At 42.1% G+C, this 13565-nt stretch overlaps 1 long non-coding RNA gene across 2 annotated transcripts in view; it reads right to left on the bottom strand.

The window, feature by feature from the left end:
* The window catches only part of LOC135502751 (uncharacterized), a 106103-nt gene that overhangs the window by 36354 nt on the left and 56184 nt on the right, over positions 1-13565 (bottom strand). The window contains exons 1-2 of one of the 2 annotated variants that reach the window (XR_010449827.1): positions 8832-8949; positions 6476-6519 (exon numbers count right to left, since the gene is read on the bottom strand). This is a non-coding gene — a long non-coding RNA (uncharacterized LOC135502751). Of the gene's footprint in view, positions 1-6475; positions 6520-8831; positions 8950-13565 lie in introns of those variants that run through there. The other variant, XR_010449825.1, reaches the window with a different exon arrangement.

Raw genomic sequence — 13565 nt, 5'->3', positions numbered from 1 at the left:
AGCATGTATAATCTGCTTTGAATTAACGCATTCGACCACAGCTCAATCACAGGGCAATCACCCATATGCGTATGTGTGTTGGTTTCGACGGTCCGGAGCCTCGGTAAAAATAGTTTTCCGTTGTTCTTGTGTTGATAACCCATGACATTTCAGGTGTGATAGAATTGAAATGAACAGTTAGACTTCTGTACTGAAATTGCGATCAGAAGGGTGAAGCTCAAATTCAGCCAGGCCAAAAGTTTTGGTCAGAGAACTGAGTTGAGTGGTACCTCCCTGGTCAGAGCGACTCCGGTTGGGTCAGCATTTTAGACGGTACCAAACCTCCCGGGGTCTTGATTTTAGTACATAAACTGGCCACCCGGATCCGCCGTAGCAATATTCATTCATTAAAGGGTTAAAACTTGGCAAATACAGCTCGAGAGCCAAGCTGATAAATCGAGGTTATGTCCACACGGACTTCAATAGCCTCCCGAATTATAGCGGGAGTATTTGCTGATTTAATACACATTTCCCGCGCTTTTGCTGTTGAAGAAGCTGGTACCCCGTGCCGACAGTGTGATCAACATACAAGCTCACTCATATCGGTGTCACAGTTGAAAATGTCCCCAGTTGAAAGTGTCCCAGTGTTAAAGCGATCAAATATCGCCAGCGGATACAGTCCGTATATCTGTATAGGACTCGGGAGAGGTGTCCAGCGGGTAAAGACTGACTACTATCCTTCGGGATGAGGGCCCCATACGTTTATTTCTATGGGCCCATAAACCGTCATTTGGCCTAGAAGGGACTCCCACCAATGGATCGTCCATGGACCAAAGGATCTATAATGGGATTCGTGTGCAAAACGTTGTTTTTGATAATAATCACAGATCCATCCACGGTCTCATCAATGATCCACGCATGGACACCTTTGCCCGTGTGTAATATCTAATACACGTGATATAAGTGCAAGTCCATTCAAAATGGCGGCTATGTCAGCCATCTTTATAAATTTTGATCTGTGGTCGTCTTGATTCCAGAGCAAAAACTGACTAGCAATAATCTTTAAAATACAGCACTGGTCTAACCTCACATACTTTCTTGGCTGTATTGGTTAAACGGACGTACAATGTGTGTAGAGTAAGCTACTAAAACCAGCAGGCCATCACATATTTATGCATTCAAAATGATCCAGCGTACAATAGAGAACTACTTGTATTACAGTGGTGATAAGAGAAGGTGTGTTTGTATAAGATATGTCAAGATACCTTGTGGAGTTAGTTATGTGAGCTGGGACAATACATCGGGTATTAACGCTTGGACTTCCGTGACCACTCCCTAAGACTGCGTATACATAGGCCGTTCCCTATGTGCACTACATGTCGGTTATTTCCATCGTTTTGTGGACGGCTCAGAGCCCTATCTACATTAGATAGAACTTTTACGGGCTGGTTGCAATTCCAATGCATGCCATGATTCCGTCACATTCAATCCTTTCGTAGACGACTCCGAGCCGCATCTACAGTCGATACAAAGACGGAGAATTGAGCCTTCGATTTCAAGGACGAGTCAGAGCTATATTTACAGTACATACACAAAGTCAAAAAGTATTGGATAGGTTGACCGAACAGGAACAATTCGATTGGCAATCCAGCTATAGCTGGTGGCACTCCTGGTCCAACATTCGCCCCAAAATCCACGCCAAGGATCACACGCATCACACGCATGGGTCGGAATGCCTTGAAAGGATTCAGTCCCTGGCATCCAACTTAGCTTTCCCAATCTTCCCCGCGCTAATGCTGCACTTCCTGATGTCTCATGCGCAGTAGATGCCAGTCACTTAAGCATGGATTGGATTAGGAAAACTGTGTCAACTTATTCTTTAGAAGTCTTATGTGCTTTCTATTGGCAATAATGACGGTTTAAGCTTATTCACTGTTGGTGGAGTCCATTAGCCGTTAAAGTGTCTTTATCCCAGCATACGAATAATCCTCAAGTTCATCATTGTGGACTGTTCCTTCTCCAGTCTATTCTTTCTGTCGTTCAATTAAATGCCGAGATGTGCCTATTGCGACCCCTTCAGTAACGGGAAGACCAGCTCGTCTCAAATTCATCCCAATTTGTTGTTATGGGGACAAAGTCACAACCAGAATGGCACAACAAGACAACTTTATCACATCTTTAGGTCTTTCTGAAATCGTTGACCTATCTTTTAGTTTCTTTTTAACAAGATGTATCTCAGACTTTTCTAAAATAATGAAAACGATTTCTAGAATCATCTTCTATATGACCAGGAGCTTGGCGCTGGAAGTCGTGGCAAGTGGCATCTGATTCTACTGGTTCCAATTCACGGCGTCGTCCCGATGTTTCTCGGGTTCGATGCCTTCTCTATTTCCAATATCTAATTTATTTTTTCCAATGTCTCCTTGTAACTACTTGGAATACATGGATTTCACGTTTCTATGTCCATTCTACGTGTCACTCGGCATACATGTCTTTGCGCATCACTTGCCACTTTTTCAAAATTGAATGCAATGACTTCTTACTGTCCGTGTTGCTGGGTACATGTCAAAACGAAATCACGATTTGAAAAGCTCCCATTGTCAACATCTTTGTAAAGATGAACTCGTTGCTAATTCATGCTTGACGCTGCTTTATGAGAGAAGTTTTGGCGATGGTGGTTTGAACGTTTTCTTGTCTGTACGGGAAACCTAAAGTGTCGCCACCTGCAGTGTCTTGAATTAACTGAATTGAATTCGTGCCTCTTGACGAACAGGTGTAATGTTATCAAAGGTCCCAGCTTTGAAAGTCGAGCGATACATGACAATGAGACTACGATGCTGGACGCTGAAGATCATGACCATGAGACTACGATGCTGGATGCTGAAGATCATGACCATGAGACTACGATGCTGGACGCTGAAGATCATGACCATGAGACTACGATGCTGGATGCTGAAGATCATGACCATGAGACTACGATGCTGGACGCTGAAGATCATGACCATGAGACTACGATGCTGGACGCTGAAGATCATGACTATGAGACTACGATGATGGACGCTGAAGATATTTTATTAACATGAGCTTCGCAACATAAAGAAAATATTTCAACTGTCAGTTATTTTTTCAGCAAAATAATAAGCCCATTGCTGACGTTATTTTTTGCATAACCGCAGGGCCCCAACATATCTTTTACCCGTGGTATCTCCGGATTTGCCTCCCCGGGTGATGCCCTTATGATGTAAAACAGAAAGTAATCAGTCCTAAATACATTTGCAGTAATTGTACCTCTTGCCGAAGGAGACGAAACTGTTTTCAGTTGTTAGTAAATGAACAGCAAGATTGGAAAAACTAATTGAAGAAAAACCAATGCTGGCATTTTTTTAAAGATAATATGCATTTTTTATCGCGAGATGTCTGAGAATAAGCCCAGAAACGTTATTGCAAAAAACTGATTATTGAATCCGCCGCCGGTGTAACAATTCTCGCGAATTTCTCTCGCACAGAGAGAAACATATCCCGTGGCCAATAGATGGCGTTTGTTGATGCCTCTTGGACAAACCCTTGTGGTAACCGCACATTTTTTATTAGTTTTTCTTGATTTTTTCTACGGGGATGCAAAAAGTGCAAAATAATGTAATTTGCGGATTGAGGATTGTGTGCTCTCGTTGCAGTTTTTCTATTAATCGAATTATAGGTAAATTGGATTTACCCTGTTATTGATGCTGCCGCGAAGTTATCTAAGGTCAGGAATAACACTGTAGACCTGAATATTTTCGCGCCAATACAATTTTTCGAGTCGCGAATATTATTTTGTAGGATACAAGAAAATTGAACCCGGGACCTCGTGGGATGACAGGGGCCGATGTTTCCATTTGCAGCACTTTGACGGCCGACTGCGCACTGCACATTTAAGGTTCAAATCTACTCCAATGTTTTCTGAAATGTTTTCAAATTTTCCGTTTTGTACGCGATCCGTAACTCATTCTCCTTAGTCCCGCTTTTGTAATATCTCAACGGCTCCGCACATGGTAGAGTCAAAACACCGCCGAACGCGGGAAGTAATGGTAACGCCATCTTCGAACTAACGATCATACTAAATTGCTTTCAAATTCAACATGATGCGGACGTCGACGCAAATTTGCTTGGATTCGAAAACCTAGTAGATATTACCAGATATCCATTACTGAGTAATGGATATCTGGTATTACTGGGAACCAATTTTACCTTTCCGCGTAAAGTTGTGTTGACGTCACTAGAAAAGCCTACGATTAAGGCAGCGACGAAAGCGAACCATCTTCTTGGAGTGGGCCCATTCCCAGCCCCACCCGGTGATCGGCACAGAACCAGGGTTAGTGTCATGGTAGGGTTCTCCGATTTGAAAAAAGACTTGGTTTCCCTGGTGGGCCATGCAGCTGTCCAGGTCCTAGACCCATTCGGGCCAGACAGGCTCTCTCCTTCCTTCGGATGCTTTTGAAAAAACGCAAAAGCCAGCAGGAACGCCCTCGACTTCAACTTACTGATAACCATAACCACAACGAGAGTTACAAATACAATATAGGGTGTAGTCGACCACAAAGTCGTGCTTTTAATACCTGATTAAATCTCGCCCCAACGGACATGAGAGCGCCGGGACACCATTGTCATTTTGTGTGAACCACCCTGTATACTACTATCAAAGATACTGCGCATTATTTAGCGACATTCTGGCATCATCACGTTTTTTAGACAGCCTCGTCGCCGATTCTATCAAGACATCCTATGATAGTAAATAATAAAGCCGGTTTCCATGGAAACGGCTCCATCACCATGAGCACTTCTTTTGACAATATCTTCATCGCCATAAACAGGCGACCTCGTCCGTAGTTGCGTTATGGTGAGGTTGGTTGAAGAAACTAGATACCGAACTGGAGGTATTTGCTGTCTCACGAAAACACCGTGAGGGTAAAGCTGTTGGCCAAAGCCGAGGTACCGAGCGGTCTCAGTGAGACAACCAATACAAAGAGTGAATTACCATTTGCTGTTCTAGAACGCCGCAAACTTTATTGTAAACATCAAAATGCGATCTTGGTTGCAAGCATTACCCCCACCAAGGCGGTAAGAATCACGTCATCTAGGCATTTCCGTCGCTCGTACGAAGTTGCGAAACCTGCCTTCCCCAGGTATGTTTCAGAACGATGACGTACGAAGGTGTGTCATAATGCCCGGCGCGAAATCGGCTTAGATATACCGCGAAGAAACAATGAACTCGGAAAAACGTGGCTGATAGCTATTTTGCAAGTATTCGTACGTCGTCGTTCGTTGCAATAGCTGCCTGATGTAATTTTGTTGATTTTTCTGCATGACATAGCAGAACTCATCCTTACCATTCGTAATTTGCAAAATTTGCTTGACAATAGAATCGATAAAAACATTCCACATAAACCCCGAGGGAAGCAGAAGAAAATCCTGAATTAAAATCACCTCCCACCTTGTTTTAACCGCGGTCAGAACAACACATTTGTTGCACTAAAAGGTGCACACCCACTTGATCTAGATCTCGTTAAGAAAAACATCGAATTAACGCGAAAATTCACCATACTAACTTAACATCTTTCAGTCGAAAACTCCCCACTCCGCCCCCATTCAAAAAACGACTCACAACAAAACACGCTTGGGATGGCGAAACTGGCGTATCATAAATATGGGCGGCTGCAAGTGGTGTATTTACATCCACAACAAAGGAAGTTTTTTGCAGCGTCCCGCAGATGACAATGGCCGCGTGGCCTCGTTTTGAATCGCAAAAAAGTGCTCGACGCTGATTGGCTGAGCCCATCAATGGTTATTTCCGTTTTTTATCTGGCGAACATAATGTTATTTTCTAATCGGAGAAAATTATTTTCAACGAACGAAAAAGTTGTCAAATATGGAATTTGTCCAAATATTTAGGCGTCTATGCAGTGTCCAGAGCAGAGTGAGTCTAGTCTTAGTTTTATACCTTACCGGAAGTGACGTTGTTGGCGGTAAAACAACGAATGTTGAGACAGAGGTAAAGGAGCATCTGTGTGTTTTTTTGGGAGCGTCCTCATTTGAATATAAATAGTTCGTGGTATGGTGATATCGCCACATAAAATTAGGGGAGGCTGGTAGCATATTTAGGCATAATTTTTACCAAACGAACCTTCATTTAAGAGTTATAGATAAAGTAGAGGTTGTAGATGAAGAGGCTGGGGCGTAGCTAGCTCGGGGGGGGGGGGTCGTACCGCCAGAAGCTAGCTTCGCCCCCGTGAGGTAATGTCGGAAACAAAACATTAATATCTGACATCATTACTGGATAGTGGAGGCATTTTTCGATTAATTGTTCGGTATTTTACCAATGGACACTGGAAGAGGGCTTCCCGACACAGTCCAACCTCATGATGGCAGCCGAAATTGTAATAACTTGACTATTTCACGATAGCAGTAGGGCCTACTCGTACTTTCTCTCCAGGTCAAAACCTCATAAACATTGACTTACCATGCACGTGACTTTCTGCACCAGAGTTCCTTCTGCATCAACATCTGTAAATATATAAATGAAAATACTTCAATAATTAAACGAATGTGCATTGATAAACATCTTCTCCCGACCGAGAAAGATTTCGACAGAGGAATGGCAACCATGACCGCCTTGGTTGGTGCAAAATACGGACACGTAAAAAGGCACTTTCAAAATCACATCTCATTATTCAGCTTTAGGTGCTTTCGAATAGAAGTTGATACCGAACTCGAGTTATGATTGTCTCGCACAGGTGGATCAGTGGATCACTTCTCCCAAGACCTCCGTAGCCGCGGTTTTTGCTGGCATTTCAGCTCCACCCTCGTGGTATTTGGGATGACAACCATTACACCCAGTTCGGTATCAATTCCTTAACAACGGGCACTAAGCAAGAGCAAAAATTCATATTTTGTAAACCTGTAGGCCTACGTTGGCAAGACAAATTCAAGCAAAGCATTGGCAAGACAAATTCAAGCAAAGCATTTGGCAAGACAAATTCAAGCAAAGCATTTGGCAAGACAAATTCAAGCAAAGCATTTGGCAAGACAAATTCAAGCAAAGCATTTGGCAAGACAAATTCAAGCAAAGCTTTGGCAAGACAAATTCAAGCAAAATTTCTGGCAACAAGACCTAGGACACAATCTTCCAATCTTTCCCAAACTCTGGATGATCATTTGATAGGTGACCTAACGCAGGGCGTTCCCGCGCCAGGGGCATAGTCGGCCAGATTACATCCCAGAACCATATTAGCTCTCGACTTCGCAAGCTTCATTAAACACGTTTGCAGGAGGCCGGTGCAAATTGGTCATTGTTTAATCCGGCACCAGACTGATAGTAGGCTAGATATGCAAGTCTAATTCTTGTTTGAATGACCAGAATCTCATGCAGACGCATGCGTATATTGCATAAGAACATGTGCTGCGATCTTGACCATTTTAAGGTGAATTTTCGCTGGTTTTGAGTAAGTACGCGACCTTGAAGTCGCCATTGCAAATTGGACTATCTTTGATCGCCCACGTGACTTGCTGATGTGGATTTCGTCACTGCCCTCTCCCAGCTTGACTTCTGACCTTGGAAAGCACCGTTGCAAATTGGACGATCTTTAGTCAAGCTATTGATATCATCGTAGGGGGTTCCTTGACGTAGTGTCCGGCTTCTCCGCCATCAGGTGTGATTGTATGGCATTGTATATTGCGCGGTAGAAAAATGTGCTGATGTAAGCTACCAAACTGGAACCAAACATGTGGTTTAAGTTTGCCTTTATTCTTTATATTCTGGTGATCGGCTGGACTCACATTTGAAGGCTCCTTCATGAGACTTAAACTCATCCACAGCGGTCAAAACCAGTGACCCAAAGAAGAAGCCACGAGATTGCACTGCATTTCCACCCCAAGCAAATCAAAGCTCCTCTCATTGATTGGGAGGAGAGATTGCACCGCCTTAGCGCCGATTTCAAGGTCGCACCAGACCCGTACGACCCCCGAGGGGGAACCCGCCCCGCGTTATGTCACTACTTAAGAAGTGCGCGTTGAGCCGCCCAAAATGGCACACTTGACTCTTGGTGAATGTTTGGCCTGAGATTGGGAGGGATGACCACCATCATACATAATTATGTTTGGTTTTATAATGCGTTCGTGGCCATTTGGTGTGAACGAGGAGCAAGATAAGTTTTTTTTGCGCCAATGATGTCAGCAATGGTGGATTTGTTTTCGTTGAGTCGATTCTCTTGGAGTCAAGTCTGCATACTAAGTGTGTCGTATTGATATAGATCACTGTGATTTAAAGGGACAACTTTGGTGTTGGATTAAGGTGACCGGGAGAATAGTGTGCCTACTTGTCTCCATGCGCCTCGACATGTAGCATCAGACTAAATGATGATTGCCACACAGCAAGTCGAACTTTGAAATCGAGATGCACATTTTACAACACACTCAGCTTGAAGAAAGCCATCACGGGATTTTTACAAAATCGGAAAAGCGACCTTATGTGGAAGAAAACAGGAGAATTCGAGACTTCTGTGTGTTAATGATTTTACTGATAGTGGGCTACCCTCGCACATAATTTGGGAAGGCGCAAAATTAACACGACATTATATTGTATTTGTGCAAAAAAAACAACAGAATTATTTTCATAAAATCGAAAAAGTGACCCTGTAGGATGATAATTGCGAGGAATCTGAGGTTTTGGCGGTAGGCCTACTAATGCTTCTAATACTGTTGCTATACACATACGCACATTCAGGGAAGACGACCAATGGTACGCCACACTCGGTACTATCTGTATAAACAATCAATAAAACTACATCATTTTTACGAAAGCGAAAAAGACACCTTACCGTCAAATAAATGCGAGAATTAGGAAATTTCGTTTGCGCCGCATCGATGCTGCTACTGCAGTACCAACCAGCCCGATATTGAAGAAAACAAGTCTTGTCGTGTTCCTATAACCAATGACGTCAGCTTCGGAGATGTTTTTTTTTATTCCGAGCAGTGCAGTACCTGAGAAAGGTGAGTCATCACTGCGCAGCGAGGATTAACATAAAGTTCTCCCATCCGCTTCCTCGCTGCGACAATCTCTCGTTTGAGATGTGATTTATGTTTTGGTGTAGCAATGATCTTGCTTTTGCTAAATATCATGAGAAACATTGAAATGTCAGATTTATTGCTGCAGTAAAGGGTGCTATTTAGGTGTGGGGTGTTGGTTTTCTGGGCAGGCCAGAGATCACGATGCCACGCTGCCAATACTGTTCTGTATGAAAGTCTATGATGCCAAACTCATCATCATTGTCATATTGGGGTTTTCTTTGTATTCTCACTTTCGAACTATGCTTCTTTTTTTGGGGGGGGGGGTCATCAACCTTTGATACAGTTCGATATGACTTATTCACAAACATTGAGTAAGCCGTCTAAAAATCACGTGTGAAATGAGTATTGTAAAAACAAACTCTCGTATTTGGCATTTCTCTTATCCTATATCCAAAGAAGCAAATCAAATATTAACACCAGTCAGAAACCCTTGAACCAAATCACAGTTTTTGACGAAAGCTCCCGTTTTTTTTCCATTTTGAAAACAACCCTGGCGACTTAACTTCATGCCTCGCGGCCCTTGTCCTACGTGCAGACGGCCATTGTTCGCGTCACGGCTCCCTCGTGCCAACTCCGAGATTACAGAAAGACCACGCCCTCCTGGTCTAACTTGACCTTGTGGGGTGTTCAGTGCAGCATTGTACGGCGTAATGTAATGCATTGTAAAAAATAATGTAATATCCAGAAATCAAACTGCGTAATATAATAGGCCGGGGACAGGTCCTCGAGATCAATTCGTGCCGGGGGCTAGAACACCCGGGCCAGCAACATGAAGCCAAAATGCTAAGTGAATTTCTATATCTTACTTCAGGGGGCCTGCAAGTCAAATAGAGGATAGATTTCTAGTCTAAGAGTTCTTAGTAAACAGATGCGATGAAGCCATTTTTTAAACAGTAGGCTGAATTCGCAACCCTTACGAAGAGCTAAAAACGACGCAGTACAAATGAAGTATTTTATCGACAGCGGTTTTTGAAAAGTTCTGTGATTCCTCTTGCTTCTAAAGTATGAAAACCGATTCACTCATGTTCCGGAAATGAATTCGCGCAGGACTTAATGACACCACTGCCCTTCATCGTTTGTAAGGTTTGCGAAACCTGCCTCGGAAGAAGTATGTTGACATTCTCCTTTTGTTGGCTGGATAAATGCTAAAGGTTCTCTTTCGTTTTGCTTATATCCTTTTTGCAACTTTTGTTTATTTCAGTTAACTGTTCCTGCGCTGAAATGTCATTTTGCTTATAAAACATTCAATCCGAAATGTCATTGTGATAAGGCGACATCAAGCTTGAGATTTGATATTCTATTCATTTAACGACGTACCTTGTACGAGCTTTTCAAATGTTAGTTTTGCCTATTATGCAGTTATTTTCCAGGTTTAAATACCAGAAGCTAATAAGAAGGAAATCAATTTTAATATAATATACTCAATGTGGAGACAAGTGAGGAAGAGTCATACCAGCGCGTTGACCAGAACCAATCATCATCCCTGTCCTGATACCGTGGAACACACCTCAGGCTGAATGGACTGTATATGTTTTCTGGCCGCAAGGAAAGTTTTCTGACTGCGCAGTTTGCGATGTTGAACATATTAAGAGAAAGTTGCATCCGTCTTCTATGGACAAATTGGTATCCCCCGAGGAGAAGGTGATATGTTTTTGCCCGATGGATATAGTGTGTTGACGTTATTTAGCCGGTTGAAGGGAACCTGTACAAAAGGCCTTCTTACGTGTAATAGCAAGCGTGCCTTATATGTTCATGGTAATATAGGCCTATGTGAAACGGGCGTGCCAAATTCGGCTTAAAGCATCTTTACAGTGTCTAACCAATCTATCTATGTGCCAGGAAAAGTAAAAGATCCCAAATAGGTGCACAGTAACCTCTAGTGGACTCCATTACCTCCCGTAAAACTCTAACAAGGGTTGATTGAAAAGAAACGTTCTTATCATTTTCTAAAAACACACTTTTAAGGGGGGGGATCAGATAATTTCATTACCAATCACCTCTCCTAACAAAGAGGGGAAAAAAATTCGCGTCATTATTTGAGTTAGGGATGAAATTCACTACGGATTTGAGAAGTTTTCACTTGCCAACCCAGTGGAAGGTTTTGAATGAGAAGCGGGCATATGCCCCTGGGGTAGCTCGTGAAGACACTACGTCTTCCTCAACTGTCAGAATGGTGATAAGTTTTTCTTTCGCTTCAATTTAAATAAAGAAAAAATCTGCATTCGACCTGAGGGCGAAATTTTATAAGACAGAGGTGTTCAAGAATTATGTTCTGGGCGATAATTAGACATACGCTTCCACAATGAAGTATGAGACAAAAAGCCGTGTGCAGATTTGAGATTTCAGGATCTACCTCTGCACCGATGAAACTGCTTTCGGTTTGTTTGATAAGACTTATACTTGAAAATAAGTCGGTAAATGCGATTTTCAAGCAACGAATCCATGAAATTCAGATACCACGATAACCTGGAAAGCAACCCTTAGGCCTTCATCACTGTGCATTGTCTACATGAATAGACGTCCTTCTAAGCATGGAATGGACGGTGACATAAACAAATTATGATGCAAATTGGAATTATTTTTTACATCTTGTTCTGAATTGAAAATCCCGAATATCATGATCAAGCGAATATATTTTTTATCTCATTATACCGGGGAGTTTCTCCCGAGAATTACAGCATAAGAAGCGTGCGGGATTGAAATAAAAAGATACGGTTTTTTTCCCCTATTCTTAGTGTATACTTATTGGTGACGTTCAGAAGTTTCTGCGCTGGAGGGTAGAACAAACTTTCTACATCGGTACATGTAATTCTATCATTATGACAAGACATGCGGTGTAACGGTTTTGACTGTCCTCTACACGGCAGTGTACCGCTACAACCCTAATAGATAGACGAAAATATCCATGGCCTGAAAAGCAAAGTTTTTCCGAAGCTCAAAACCCCTTTTTTAAGAGTGTAGACGACAATAAAACACAATCAGTATGTCGGCCACAATAAAACACAATCAGTATGTCGGTCACAATAAAACACAATCAGTATGTCGGCCACAATAAAACACAACCTGTATGTCGGCCACAATAAAACACAATCAGTATGTCGACCACACTAAAACACAATCAGTGTGTCGGCCACAATAAAACACAACCTGTATGTCGGCCACAATAAAACACAATCAGTATGTCGGCCACAATAAAACACAATCAGTATGTCGGCCACAATAAAACACAATCAGTATGTCGGTCACTATAAAACACAATCAGTATGTCGGTCACTATAAAACACAATCAGTATGTCGGTCACTATAAAACACAATCAGTATGTCGGTCACAATAAAACACAATCAGTATGTCGGCCACAATAAAACACAATCAGTATGTCGGTCACTATAAAACACAATCAGTATGTCGGTCACAATAAAACACAATCAGTATGTCGGCCACAATAAAACACAATCAGTATGTCGGCCACAATAAAACACAATCAGTATGTCGGCCACAATAAAACACAATCAGTATGTCGGCCACAATAAAACACAATCTGTATGTCGGTCACTATAAAACACAATCAGTATGTCGGCCACAATAAAACACAATCAGTATGTCGGCCACAATAAAACACAACCTGTATGTCGGCCACAATAAAACACAATCAGTATGTCGGCCACAATAAAACACAATCAGTATGTCGGCCACAATAAAACACAACCTGTATGTCGGCCACAATAAAACACAACCTGTATTCACAATAATACAAGATAATCTGTAAGACAACTGTACTATAAAATACAACCTGTACTGATGTCCATTAAAGACCTGCATTACAGATGACAATATACGGTATCAATGACCTTTTAATATGTCGCGCAAGTATAAGTATCATCAGGAGACCTTTCAACTTTCCTCGGCAGAAAACTGATCGCGAGTCCCGCTAAATGGGTTCCCTCACAAAGCAGCCTCCCTTGAGGGCTTTAGAAAATATAACTGTGTATCGTCGATCTTTCCTTCCCATTTATGTAAACGGTAAGGGAAACACAGATGGGTTTGCTAAAAGGGCTTAGGTAAGGCCACGGAAAATAAAGGTCCGTTTCCGATCATTCAGAAAACATTTCATACCATTAGGGTTCACAAATTTGATGCTGTTTTCTATCATTTGGAATGCACAATTTCTGTTTCCTACCAAGTCACACTTCAGGTTTATGTTTCCCACCTAAAAAACACAGAATTCAGAAAACACAAAATCCCTTTCCTCCCGTTTCCTACCAGTAAGCCCTCTCCGAAAACGTATTAAGCTTGGTGAAAATGTATAACCATCGTCGTAACGAATAAAAGCCTAATGGTCATAATTAGAACATCACCAATACTGTTACCTACGATTAGGAAAATCAGTATGCCTATGCTAATATTCTGTGGCACTTAAGGAGTAAAATATTATCGTGTTGGCCTGCATTTGTTTTTTTAACGTATCCATTTTTCCATAAGTTCA

Source organism: Lineus longissimus, chromosome 19 (genome assembly GCF_910592395.1).
Source record: "Lineus longissimus chromosome 19, tnLinLong1.2, whole genome shotgun sequence".
Taxonomy (NCBI): domain Eukaryota; kingdom Metazoa; phylum Nemertea; class Pilidiophora; order Heteronemertea; family Lineidae; genus Lineus; species Lineus longissimus.
Note: the sequence above shows the minus strand (reverse complement) of the source record. Positions and strands in the feature narration are given on the sequence as shown.